Here is a 13094-nt window from a genome sequence, read left to right on the forward strand (position 1 = left end):
CAAGGAAAAACAATAGATGCAATCTACATAGACTTCTGCAAAGTTTTGGCTCAGTAGTACATGATAAACTTCTCCTAAAACTAAAATCCTACGGCATTTCAGGACCTCTTCACAATTGGATAAATGCCTTCCTGTCAAATAGACAACAAGTGATCAAAATTGGCAGCACTATATCAAATCTTGTTCCTGTCAAAAGTGGCGTTCCCCAAGGTAGTGTTCTTGGACCAACACTCTTCATACTATACATAAATGATCTCTGTGACCTCATCTTAAGTTATTGTGTTCTCTTTGCTGATGATGTCAAACTATTTAATACCACTAACAATACTTCTACCCTTCAAGAAGATCTCGACTTAATTTCCGATTGGTCTAAAACTTGGCAACTCCAAATCTCAACCAGCAAATGCTCAGTCTTACATATTGGAAAAAAGAACCCTAACATCAAGTACAAACTTAATGGACATTACCTAACTGACGACCCCCACCCTGTCAAAGATCTTGGAGTTCTCATATCAAATGACCTTAATGCCAAAGCAACTACATAGCAAAAAAGGCCCTAAGAGTTGTAAACCTAATTCTACGCAGCTTCTTTTCTAAAAACTCTACACTACTAACCAGAGCATACAAAACATTTGCCAGACTTATTCTTGAATACAGCTCATCGGTCTGGAACCATACCTCATCTCTGACATAAATACAATAGAACGAGTCCAGAAATATTTCACTAGAAGAGTTCTTCACTCCTCCGAAAACAACAAAAAGGGCCGTAATAGCTCAGGCTGTTAGAAGCCTGTTATTAGAACACAGCAGCCTGCAATAACTGCAGGTTCAAGCCCGGCCCGAGGTTGACTCAGCCTTCCATCCTTTATAAGGTAGGTAAAATGAGGACCCAGATTGTTGGGGGGGCAATAAGTTGACTTTGTAAATATACAAATAGAATGAGACTATTGCCTTATACACTGTAAGCCGCCCTGAGTCTTCGGAGAAGGGCGGGATATAAATGTAAATTAAAAAAAAAATACCTTATACCAACAGTCTTGAAATCCTGGGATTAGAAAACTTACAACTCCGTCGACTCCGACATGACCTGTGTTTAACTCACAAAATCATCTATAGCAATATACTTTCTATAAAAGACTACTTTAGCTTCAATCGCAATATTACAAGAGCAAAAAATAGATACAAGCTAAATGTCAACCGCTTCAAACTTGATTGCAGAAAATATGACTTCCGTAACAGAGTTGTTAATACTTGGAATTCACTACCTGACTCCATAGTCTCTACTCAAAATCCCAAAATCTTCAACCAAAAACTGTCTACTATTGACCTCACCACATTCCTAAGAGGACTATAAGGGGCGTGCATAAGAGCACAATAGTGCCTACCGTTCCTGTCCTATTGTTCCCTTCATTATATCAAATTAATATTATTGATGCTTTTACTTATATATTTTCTTCAGTACATGTTGTTTTATCTATGACAATTGTTTGTGTATACTGTTGTGACAAAATAAAATAAAAAAAAATAAATTAATAGGAAGAGCAAGGACAAATAAACAGCCTTCCCTAATAAAATGTATTGATATTTGGCTCCCAAGACATGTAGTTAGTGCCATAGAATTTGGATTCTGAACAGAGCAAATCCAAAACATCAAAGCAGACAGCTGTATCAACTTCAAACACTGAAACCTGTTTCCACACTGAGTTGGGGCAGCTGAAACTGAAAATAGATAAGGATTACACTCTTAAATGATGTGAACAAATCCCATGCAATTTCTAGCTGTATATTTTAATTGGATAGCTGTGTCTTTCTCCAGGTGCTGCTACCGAATATGATTCATATGTTTTTGATAAACATAAATATATGTTTTCTGATTTCAGTTATAGTTAATTTGTGATCTATATTATAAACTATTAATCATAAATACAAATTATTTGATCAGTTAGTGGATGAAGATTCTTATGTTTATGGAGTCAAACTATAGCTCTTGTGTTTTGTTGCTTAATCTTGAAGAAATAATAAAATAGGAATTATATTTCAATTGCTGGAAATAACTTCATTCCCTTTTATTTGGAGCAATAAAATATCAAAAGTATTTTAAAGCTATGGGGATAAAAAATATTAGCCAGGGACAAGAAGCGTTTGTATTTTTTCTTCGTATTAGGTGATGAGGAATACAAACTTTTTAGATAAGCAATTTCAACATTTATACTGAGAACAACTTGTTATAAAAATAGTCATAAAAACACATTTTTGAAATATCTAAGATATTGTGACCAGATTTGAGTTATCTATTTCTTGATTGTAAAATTTTCCAGAGCAATTTGTTATGCAGTTTAGGCATTTCAGAGTATTTGTATCCCATCCTGTCTCTGAATGATTCAAAACAATTTGTAGAAATACCAATACAGTGAGCGATCAGTGTTGTTGTTGTTAATTGAGAAGTCGTGTCCAACCCATTGCGACCCCATGGACAACATTCCTCCAGGCCTTCCTGTCCTCTACCATCCTCTGGAGTCCATTTAAACTCATGCCTACTGGTTCAGTGACTCCATACAGCCACCTCGTTCTCTGTCGTCCCGTTCTTCTTTTGCCCTCAATCTTTCCCAGCATTAGGCTCTTCTCCAGTGAGTCCTTCTTTCTCATTAGGTGGCCAAACTATTTCAGTTTCATCTTCAGGATCTGGCCTTCTAAAGAGCAGTCAAGGTTGATCTCCTCTAGGACTGACTTGTTTGTTCGCCTTGCAGTCCAAGGGACTCGCAGGAGTCTTCTCCAGCAATTCTTTGGTTCTCAGCCTTTCTTATGGTCCAACCTTCACAGCCATACATTGCAACTGGGAAAACCATAGCCTTGACTATATGCACTTTTGTTGGCAGGGTGATGTCTCTGCTTTTTAGTACACTGTCTAGATTTGCCATAGCTTTCCTCCCCAGGAGCAAGCGTCTTTTAATTTCTTGGCTGCAATCCCCATCTGCGGTGATCTTGGAGCCCAGGAAAAAAAAAATCGGTCACTACCTCCATTTCTTCACCATCTATCTGCCAGGAATTGAGAAGGCCGGATGCCATGATTTTAGTTTTCTTAATGTTGAGTTTCAAGCCAACTTTTGCACTCTCCTTCTTCACCCGTATCAAAGGGCTCTTTAGTTCCTCTTCACTTTGTGCCATTAGAGTGGTATCATCTGCATATCTGAGATTGTTGATATTTCTCCTGGCAATCTTAATTCCAATTTTTGATTCATCTAGCCCCGCCTTTCTCATGATGTGCTCTGCATATAAGTTAAATATACAGGGTGATAGTATACAGCCTTGCCGGACTCCTTTCCCAATTTTGAACCAATCAGTGGTTCCGTGTCCAGTTCTCACTGTTGCTTCTTGACCCACATACAGGTTGCATAGAGCGATCAATACAAATTGCAAATTGTTATTTAGAAGTTATATTACTACAACTAAAATGTTAAATAATACTTGAAAGTTCTGGTAAGCAAATATGTTTTGAATCCTCTATATTAGGAAAAGGAAGGTTTTCCATTGATTCAAGCATAGCTCCATAACATGAGCTGAGCCTTGGAGAAAACAAACTAAACTTAGATTCCTGGCTGGATTTCCAAAAAGCATTTGGTTCCAAGTGTGGGAAGTTCTGGACCTTAGTTTTTATAATATTATGCTCAAAAAGTAGATAGCAATTTGTGAAATTATTTTAACATAAGGTTTATGTGAGACCTTCTGGGCATATCAATTGTCTTCCACATTTTATCAATTGAAACAAATTTCAAGAGCTATCTGATATAGTGCACATTGCAATAATCTGACTTTGAGATTATCAATTTCGAGTCATTCAAAGCCAGGTTTCTTTTCTCCAATAAGGGACAAGAATTTGAAGATTTACCATCAAAGTTGATAAAGGCCTTCAGGCTACTAATAGTATGTGATGGTCCAGCACCAAAGCTGGGTCCAAGAGGTCTGCAGCACTGCAATTCTTTATCCTTAAGAATTCTTTCTGATTCTGAAGTCAGAAACAACTTAATCTTGTCCACATTATTTCACACTAAATGCTTCCAGAGATCCAAAATATCAGAAAATGAGAACTATAATAATATCAGGCTATTGATGACAACTACTGCCAAACCTACAAATGATCTTTCTTAGAATCATTTGACCATGATTGCTAAAAACAAATGGCACAATTTTCCATCATTCCATTGAACAGAAATGAATGTGTATATAAACCTCCACAATTTTATTACAGCTCATCTTGCCAGCTGACTATTTTGTCCTTGTTTGCACTAATATTTAACTCATTCGTCCTTGATTTAGTTTAGCAGCATTGATTCATAACAAATACTCTATTACAAAAACTAAAAATGCCTTGAAATGGCTCCCTACTGAAAAATAATTCTTTTAAAAAATTAGTTTGGTTGACACATTATAATAAACCCTTTTTAGTTTAATCCCATGGTTTGTTGAATAAACATTGTTGGCTAAGTTCATGAAATATGCATCAATATAAACAGATTGCAATAACGAGTCATGCAGCCCCCATAATCCAATTGAGTTGTTCTTGGAAACTCTTTTGATCATGACTGCTAAAAACAGATGGCACAATTTTACATCATTTTATGTATTTATCTAATAGAGGAAAAAATTATTTGTAAAACTGTTGAGCCAATTGAATGTAGGGATTAAGATACTAGTCTAAAAATAGAGACCATGAGTTCTAGTCTTAGTCATGAAGTGAGTTGGGTGATCTTGGGCCAGTCACTCTCTCTCAGCCCTAGGAAGCAGGCACTGGTGCACCACATCTGAAAAACCTTGACAAGTGAACTGTAGGAACTTGTCCAGAAAGCCACGGGGTAAAAACAGAGTTGAAAGCACCCCAAATAACACCAAACCCCTTAAATAAGTTTTCAAAATCAATGAAAGAATTTTACCTGCTGTGAATTCATCCAGTGTATAAATTGTTTTATAAATCACAATGTTTTTATTCATACAATTATGTCAAAGCAAATCCTACAAATAATATCAGCACTGCTTATGATATTCTAAATGCTGTAATATATAGTAAAATATTTTTTAAAAATTAACTAAATTTTAGAAAAGCATACTGAGACCATTAAGCACCATTAAGCCTGATCTGACCATTAACGGTTGCTGATATTAAAATCAAAAAATGTACATTTAGCAGTCTGTGCAGATTATTCTGGACCCATTTCTTAGACCTACACAGCAGATGCTTGAAGCTCGAGCAGAGGCCATTTTCCTTTGCAAATTGTCCTGGCAAATGTTCTTCTGGATGAGCCTCTGAGGCTTTGTATGAATTGAAGTTACCACACCATTTTAAAGAACAGATTAACAAAAAAAATTAGCTTCAAAGCAAAGTGCCTTCTGAATGATTTCCATACGTTCATTTGAAAGTTGGAAAATGACAGTAAATAAGATGAGATCAAAGCAAAAAGCAGAATATCCTCAAAAGAGCCACAAGTTTTTACTATGGACAGTCCAACTGGCATAGTTGTCAAGAGTTTTTCTCAAGTTACCGCCTATTTCTTAACCTCCCCTTCTGAGACCAACAGCAATTCTTAGTGCTTCATTTGATGGGCCATCCCTCAAATGTTCTTATCTCTATAATAAGGGTTTTTATAAATAATGATGGTGTGGTAGATGTAGATAAATCTTAGCAATTTATTGATTTATGCAACTCTAATGCTATCATATGAAAATGTTATAAATTAGGGAAATGAGATTTTCATGGGTGGAGAGAACTTGGTTAAGTGCTAGAGCTTTTCAATTCAATGGTGTAGAAGAACTTCAACATTAGTCTTTGCTTAGCAGAAATTTATTTATTTGCTTATTTACTTACTTACTTACTTATTTCAAATTTACTGAAGATTGACTCTGCGCGGTGCCCAAACATTTGGAATCATACCCAAATCCAAGGTAAACTGCTGTAGCAATGTTAAATTATAGGACGACATTTCTGTTTTTCATGCTTTTAAAATTATTCTGCTTTATGAGATACTTTCTTAATTTGTAGATCAAAGAATGCATAATAATGACAACATAATGCTGAGATAATACAGCAGTGCTCAGCAGAAACATATCTGACAGATAATAGAACACATTTCAGAATTACCCACTAGATTACAAGTCTCTGTGTGACTAGAATCTGAATAGAATATATAGCTGGACTAAATATGACTGTAATAAGAGACTCTTGAAGAAAGAAAGTTTGATAGAGAAAAACTGTTTATTATTTAGAGACTTAATCCAAAAGAATAAACTACTACCATCAAACAGTCACATGTTATTTTAGGAATGTTTAATAATAGGCATTTAACAAGTTTGATAGTATCTGTTTTCTTACTAGGCCTACTTCCTCTGGAGCAATTGGAATTTATACTACTATCTCTAATTTAGCTCCAAGTCTTCTGACCAGCTCAGTACAATTTGGGAGCATACAAGATTTAACTATGGTTTGCTCGAAAAAGTCACAATGAGGTGAATTCATATTATATTATACCAAAATCAAACACACTGTCTTCTGGCTTAGTCCAATATATGATTCCACTGTCTTTTTATTTATGTTTGCAGTGCTAAATTTAAAAAAATTGAAAGGATTATTTTGAGAGTTTTGTACAAATAGGTCTATAATATATTTATAGCACTTAGACATGAAATAATCTGTTCTAAATTCCAGGAAAGAGTATGGGAAATATTTCTTGTATGTATGAGATTTCATAAACCCTGCCACTAGAAAGCTTGTTAATTTAGCTTACTTGCCTTCATGATAAATCTGAGCTATGGGAGAAAAATACCATGAGAAACCATAAGGGTAATCTGCTACACAGGTGTTTTTACTGTTGATGAGGCCAGAAGGCAAATCTTTATTTCATCAATTTATCTAAGTGTTGCTGTTTTTCCAAAAAAAAAAGTGTTAATGCAGACAGTCTGTGATACTCAAGGGTGTGTAAATGCAAAGTGGAAAATTGTATAGAAATAAAGGGTTTGCAAAAGAGTAAAGTGGGAAAAGTTTATTGCAGATTGATCCAGCCTGATTTGAGATAGTTTAATACTGTGTACTAGATTTATGCTAAGTTATTCATGGTCTTTGGCATATGATTTGGCTTGGCATTTATGAATGATTGAAAGCTTGAATGTGTACATAATCAGACAGGAGAGAAATAATCATGATGATGATAATAATGATAATGACAACACTGATGATGTTCCCTAGTTTGGTAATGAAACATCTTTCTTTTTTTATTTTTTATTTTGTCACAACAGTATACGCAAACATTGACATAAAACAACAACACATCATATAAACATATATATAAGCAAAAGTATGCAACAACTATACTAATTTGATATAATGAAAGGAAACAATAGGACAGGAACGGTAGGCACTTTTGCGCTCTTATGCACGCCCCTTATAGTCCTCTTAGGAATGGGATGAGGTCAATAGTAGACAGTTTTTGGTTGAAGTTTTTGGAATTTTGAGAAGAGACCACAGAGTCAGGTAGTGAGTTCCAAGCGTTAACAACTCTGTTACAGAAATCATATTTTCTGCAATCAAGATTGAAGTGGTTAACATTAAGTTTGAATCTATTGTTTGCTCTTGTATTATTGCGATTGAAGCTGAAGTAGTCTTTAACAGGAAGGACATTGCAATAGATGATTCTGTGTGTTAAACACAGGTCTTGTCGGAGTCGGCGGAGTTCTAAGTTTTCTAATCCCAGGATTTCAATCTGGTGGTATAAGGTATATTTTGTTGTTTTCAGAGGAGCGGAGAACTCTTCTTGTAAAATATTTCTGGACGCGTTCAATTGTATTAATGTCAGAGATGTGGTATGGGTTCCAGACAGGTGAGCTGTATTCAAGAATAGGTCTAGCAAATGTTTTGTATGCTCTGATTAGTAGTGTACAGTTTTTGGAAAAGAAGCTGCGTAAAATTAGGTTTACAACTCTTAAAGCCTTTTTTGCTATGTAGTTGCAGTGGGCTTTGGTACTTAGGTCATTTGATATGAAAACTTCAAGGTCTTTAACAGGGTGGGGGTCATCTGTAAGGTAATGTCCATCAAGCTTGTACTTAGTGTTAGGGTTCTTTTTCCCAATATGTAAGACTGAGCATTTGCTGGTTGAGATTTGGAGTTGCCAAGTTTTAGACCAATCGGATACAAAGTCAAGGTCTTTTTGAAGGGTAGAAGTATTGTTGGTGGTGTTAAATAGTTTGACATCATCAGCAAAGAGAACACAATAACTTGAGATAAGGTCACAGAGATCATTTATGTATAGTATCTTCAAGATACTTTTTTCAAGAAAAAAATCAAGAAAACCATCAAGATCAGAGAGAATGAAGGACCCCACAATCTAGTTTTTTCCCTACCAACCATCGTTTCCAACTTATTTTCTTTCTATTTATCCTGAGCTTTTTCAATGAATATATGTTTATGTTAATGAAATCTTCAATAATATTTCCCTAAGAAATGTACCTAGATGCCACCCTTTACAATAGTATCAAACCCAGCATGCATTTAACCTTAATGTTGAAGGATTCTGAAGAATAAATTAAAGAATAGTTGTGTGGCTTCTTAAGGCAAAGCCCAAGATAAAAATAATAATAATTATAATTATTCTAGAGAAGCTCTGGATAGAACCCAAAGAACTTTTAGAACAAAATCATTTCAAAAAGTTACACAAATGATTTTATTTTGTTAGTCCATAATATACCACTGTACTGGAAGATCATTTTTTATCAAATTTAGTAACCAAGTTAAAATATATTCCTTGTCATATTCAGCATGTTCATGAATACCCTTTTGTACAGGTAGCCTAAACACAAAGCAGTATAATAGCAGGAGAAGAATTTCCAATTCATTGTTTTATCTAAAGGATTGAATCAAAAAAATATTAATCTGTTATTCTTGTTCTTATCGTGTCAGTATGAGCAGAAGGTTCTCCATGAGTGTTTATTATTTAGATTTATTAACACAGAATATTTTGGCCTTGATTTGTTTTCATTAGGACTGCTTTTATGAAAAGTAGCCTTTGTTGATAATGGGACAAAAAGATAAGTATAATTAAAGAAAACTAGAGGGGGAAATATAAATAATAGAGGATTACCAATACGAAGCTGATATAAAGAAGGAGTATATGTTTTATGTTAGTGTTTGTTACGTCTTGTTTTAAAAAGTAAAAAGTATTTTTTTTAAAAAAAGAAAAGAGAGAAAAATAGCCCTTGTTCTCTGAGAATTTAGCAGAGTTTGAGAATGTTAGAAGTTTTTTAAAGGCTAAAATCTGGTGCTGTTGGGAATAGAATTTTGTTTTTCTAGCAATGAAGAAACTGCTAGCTACCAACCATATAAAAAACCCTCAGTCCTGCTGTTTTTCTAAAGCATAGCTTATTTAGGTTTACCATTTTAAGAGGATATGTTATTGGTTCTACGAATGTGTATGTGAGCACATGCATGCTCCTGTGTTCTTTTAATAACTTGCATTCAGAGAAACACCACATTGCTCAGTGTGAAATTCTACTTTAACCTGGCAACAGTGAGAAATACTGGGTGAGATTAAAACAGCAAAGAAAAGGAAAGAATGTTCTTAAGGAAAGAAAGAAGGAATTCTTGCTGAATGGCCTTTTGTTATATTAATAAAACTCTGCTTTTTAGGTCATATGGGGCTATTACTGTTTTTTCCCACTGTGTCCTTACCCAGGTAGTGACAGAAGGAAAATAGGATATAGAGCATAGCATTTGAATCTAGGTTATCTCCAACCTCACCCTTTGGAGGTGGAGCTACCAGAGATGTGCTGCAAACATTTGAATGACCACTAGTTAGAAAACGCATAACTCTTTCTTACCATCTAGTGGTCTTCTGGATTTTTGTAATATAGATGTGCTAATGTTTCTGCTGTATAATCTTTATGTAGGATGTTCATCTTTAGGTCAATTACTTCATTTTCACCAAAGGCTACAAAAGATCTACCCTATCATTTTCCAACTGAATGCCCTCCACTTTCTTTGGAGTATCACTCTTGTCATTTCTGCTGGCTGTACTAGTGGCAGAATGGCTTAGCTTTATACACAAAGCCTACTGGCAGCATATGCAATGTTGAAACAATTATCCAGTACTCACTTGGGCAACATTCTTAAAGATCTACACGCTTAAATTAACTTGGAATTAATAATAAGAATATCATTCAGCTCTATGGGTATATGTGAAATGATTTGCTCTGATTTTATTATGTCCTTTTCCTTTTATTAGGACTACCATATCTGAAGTTGGAAAATGCAGATGACTACTTAGATCAAGAGTATCAAACTCAAGGTCCGGGGACCGGATCTCGCCCGCAGGGCTGTCCTGGAAACAGCAGAGGACCGGCCCGCAGTGCCTCTGCCAGTGAAAAAGGCGCTCGGGAAGGCTGTGGGTGTCCCTCCCAAGCTCCATTTTTGCTGGCAGAGGGTTGCAGGAGGCCATCACAGTTGAAAACAGAACTTGGGAGGGCTGCAAGTGGCCCTCCAGAGCTCTGTTTTCACTGGCAGAGGGTTGCAGGCAGCCATCCCAACCAAAAACGGAGCTCGGGAGCCCCTCCAATTTAGAAATTGCCCATCTGTATGGGACATGGGCAATTTCTAAAAATAAATAAATAAATAAATAAACCACAAAACGTCTTGCAGTTCCTATGTATAACTCATTTAGAGAAGTTGAAAGGTAAGGGAAGTTGGAAACAGTGATGGTATAATAATAAATGGTATAATTATTTTCTTAAAACTCCTAAGGAGCTGAGATAGACAAAAGGTGTATTCTGCGCATAAAATTCCTTCTGTCTTCAGGGCAGTCACTAAAGACAATACATTCTTCATTCTGAACAGCAAGAGATGCTAAAAGGTAAAAGTTCTTAAATAATATTTTTAGCCTTTTTGATGGACATGGATTTCTTTTCTTTGTAGACACCATTGTCTGAAACTACTTATCAGAGATAAAGCTCTGTGGAGGATTTTGAATTGGACCCAAGGAAGTTCTACCAGGAGTGAGTGATAACATTCAAATTTGTTCTTGCTTTGGATGCTAGGAGGAAAAATTTCCTTTATTCATATTTAAGTTTCAATAAAAGACAGATGCTCACCTGTTATAGGACACGATCATCCATCCTGGAACAGGGCTTCCACTTCTAAAAATGAACATGATTAAGCACAAAGACAACTACTTTTTGGGCAGGATTTTGGGTTTCTACATTCCAGAGCATGGTCCAAAATGCAATTGATTTTGTATTTGCAGGAGGAAAAGCTCTCTAGCAGAAAAGAGATGTAGTTTTCATAATGGCTCTGTCTGAAAGAGTGGGGAGATAACACCAGTTCCATTGACCTGTTTGAAATATTTGTGCACTCTATCATATATTTAATTAATAGAGTTTTTATTCAAAGGCAGTTCACACAAATTATCTCATTAAATTAAGTCTTCCTATCAAAACATAAGTTTAACCCACTGTACAAGGTATTATTGCATCCTGAGAGCAGGAGCAAATGTTTTGGTATGGAGGTTAAGATTCTGAATTAGAAAATGAAATGAGTATGAGCCCTTCGGCACAGAAACCTTTTGGATGACTTTCAGCCAGTCACTTTCTATAAGCTCAACCATCAGACAGGGTAGTTGTTGTGAAGAAAACAGGAAGGAACATAATGTATGCCACCTTGAGTTTTACAAAATACAGGCTAGATATAAATCTAATAAATGAGCCAGTTCTTTATTTCCATTTAGTAAATTGGATATGCAAGGATAATCTGTTCCATTGAAGTGGGGACATCACTAAGAAGGCTCACCCTCAGGATTTCTGAAGATGTCTTAATTAGTTCTCTCTTCCTGATCTTATTGAACAGGCAGATTCAATCCAGAGAAGGTTCTTGAATTCCACTCTGAAGCTAACTGGCAGCAGTGCAATTCCCAAAATAACAGTGTTACATGGGCAGATTTCAAAATGCCCATAATTATACAGGCTGCATTCTATACCAGCTGAAGCTTCCAAATAATCTTCAAGGATAACCCTACATAGGACACATTGTAGTGGTGCAGTTTGAGGTGATGATGGCATAAGTAGCCATGAGCAAAATTTCCAGTCCAGAAATGGCTTGAGTTAATATACAAGATGTAACTTTGTAAAGATTCTCCAACAGCAGAAGAATAGTAGTCAACAAGAATTTTCCAGTTGTGAGCCAATTCAATCTGAAAAAAATTATGTGTGCCAGTTATTAAATTATTATGAAAATGCAAGCCAGTAGCCTGAAATCTAATTGACACTTCACTTTTATCATTTTATATAAGTCTCCCTTTGTGTTAGGTGGCATATCAGTTTATCTATTTCCTCTTTTAAATATTCAATGCTTACAAATAAGCAGTTTTTTTAATTTAAAAAATTAAATTTTAATTTTTAATTTAAAAAACTCATTGTAAATGCTTTCCATTTATCTAAACTGTGGGTGATATTAACTTTGTGACTGAAACAAGAATAGGCCACACTGGCTGAGATTCCAGTAATTGTCTTGTAGCACATCTGGAGTTAAGGTGAAGAAAACTGGGAAGCTACTAGATGACAAGAATGTAGAATTTCTTATATCTCTTTAACCCTGACTGCTCTTTAGAAGGCCAGATCCTGAAGATGAAACTCAAATACTTTGGCCATCTAATGAGAAGGAAGGACTCTCTGGAGAAGAGGCTAATGCTGGGAAAGATTGAGGGCAAAAGAAGAAGGGGACGGTAGAGAATGAGATGGTTGGTGTGAGCTTAAATGGATTCCAGAGGATGATAGAGGACAGGAAGGCCTGGAGGAATGTTGTCCATGGGGTCATAATGGGTCGGACATGACTTCACAACTAACAAGTGGTTTATGTATTTATTTAGCATATGACATATCATGCACGGACTTGCAATATATATGACTTCATCTAGAGTACTAAAACACAAAAAAATATAAATGTTAAAAAGATCTATGTTCAAATATCTTTTTTTTGCCATCTTAACATTGGAGTGCATCTTAACATTGGAGTGCATATGAAAGAAATCAGCTACTGCCCCTCAACTTACAGCCAGTCATGATGTGATCT

The 13094-nt window shown here is 35.6% G+C and overlaps 1 protein-coding gene across 16 annotated transcripts in view; it reads left to right on the top strand.

Moving 5' to 3' along the window:
* SORBS2 (sorbin and SH3 domain containing 2) overlaps positions 1-13094 on the top strand; it is a 209193-nt gene that overhangs the window by 49616 nt on the left and 146483 nt on the right. For all 16 annotated transcript variants that reach the window (XM_058192271.1, XM_058192258.1, XM_058192261.1 and 13 more), the window contains exon 3: positions 10947-11026. The gene's annotated coding sequence lies outside the window, so the exon portion shown is untranslated. The remainder of the gene's footprint in view (positions 1-10946; positions 11027-13094) is intronic.

Source organism: Ahaetulla prasina, chromosome 8 (assembly GCF_028640845.1).
Source record: "Ahaetulla prasina isolate Xishuangbanna chromosome 8, ASM2864084v1, whole genome shotgun sequence".
NCBI classification, from domain to species: domain Eukaryota; kingdom Metazoa; phylum Chordata; class Lepidosauria; order Squamata; family Colubridae; genus Ahaetulla; species Ahaetulla prasina.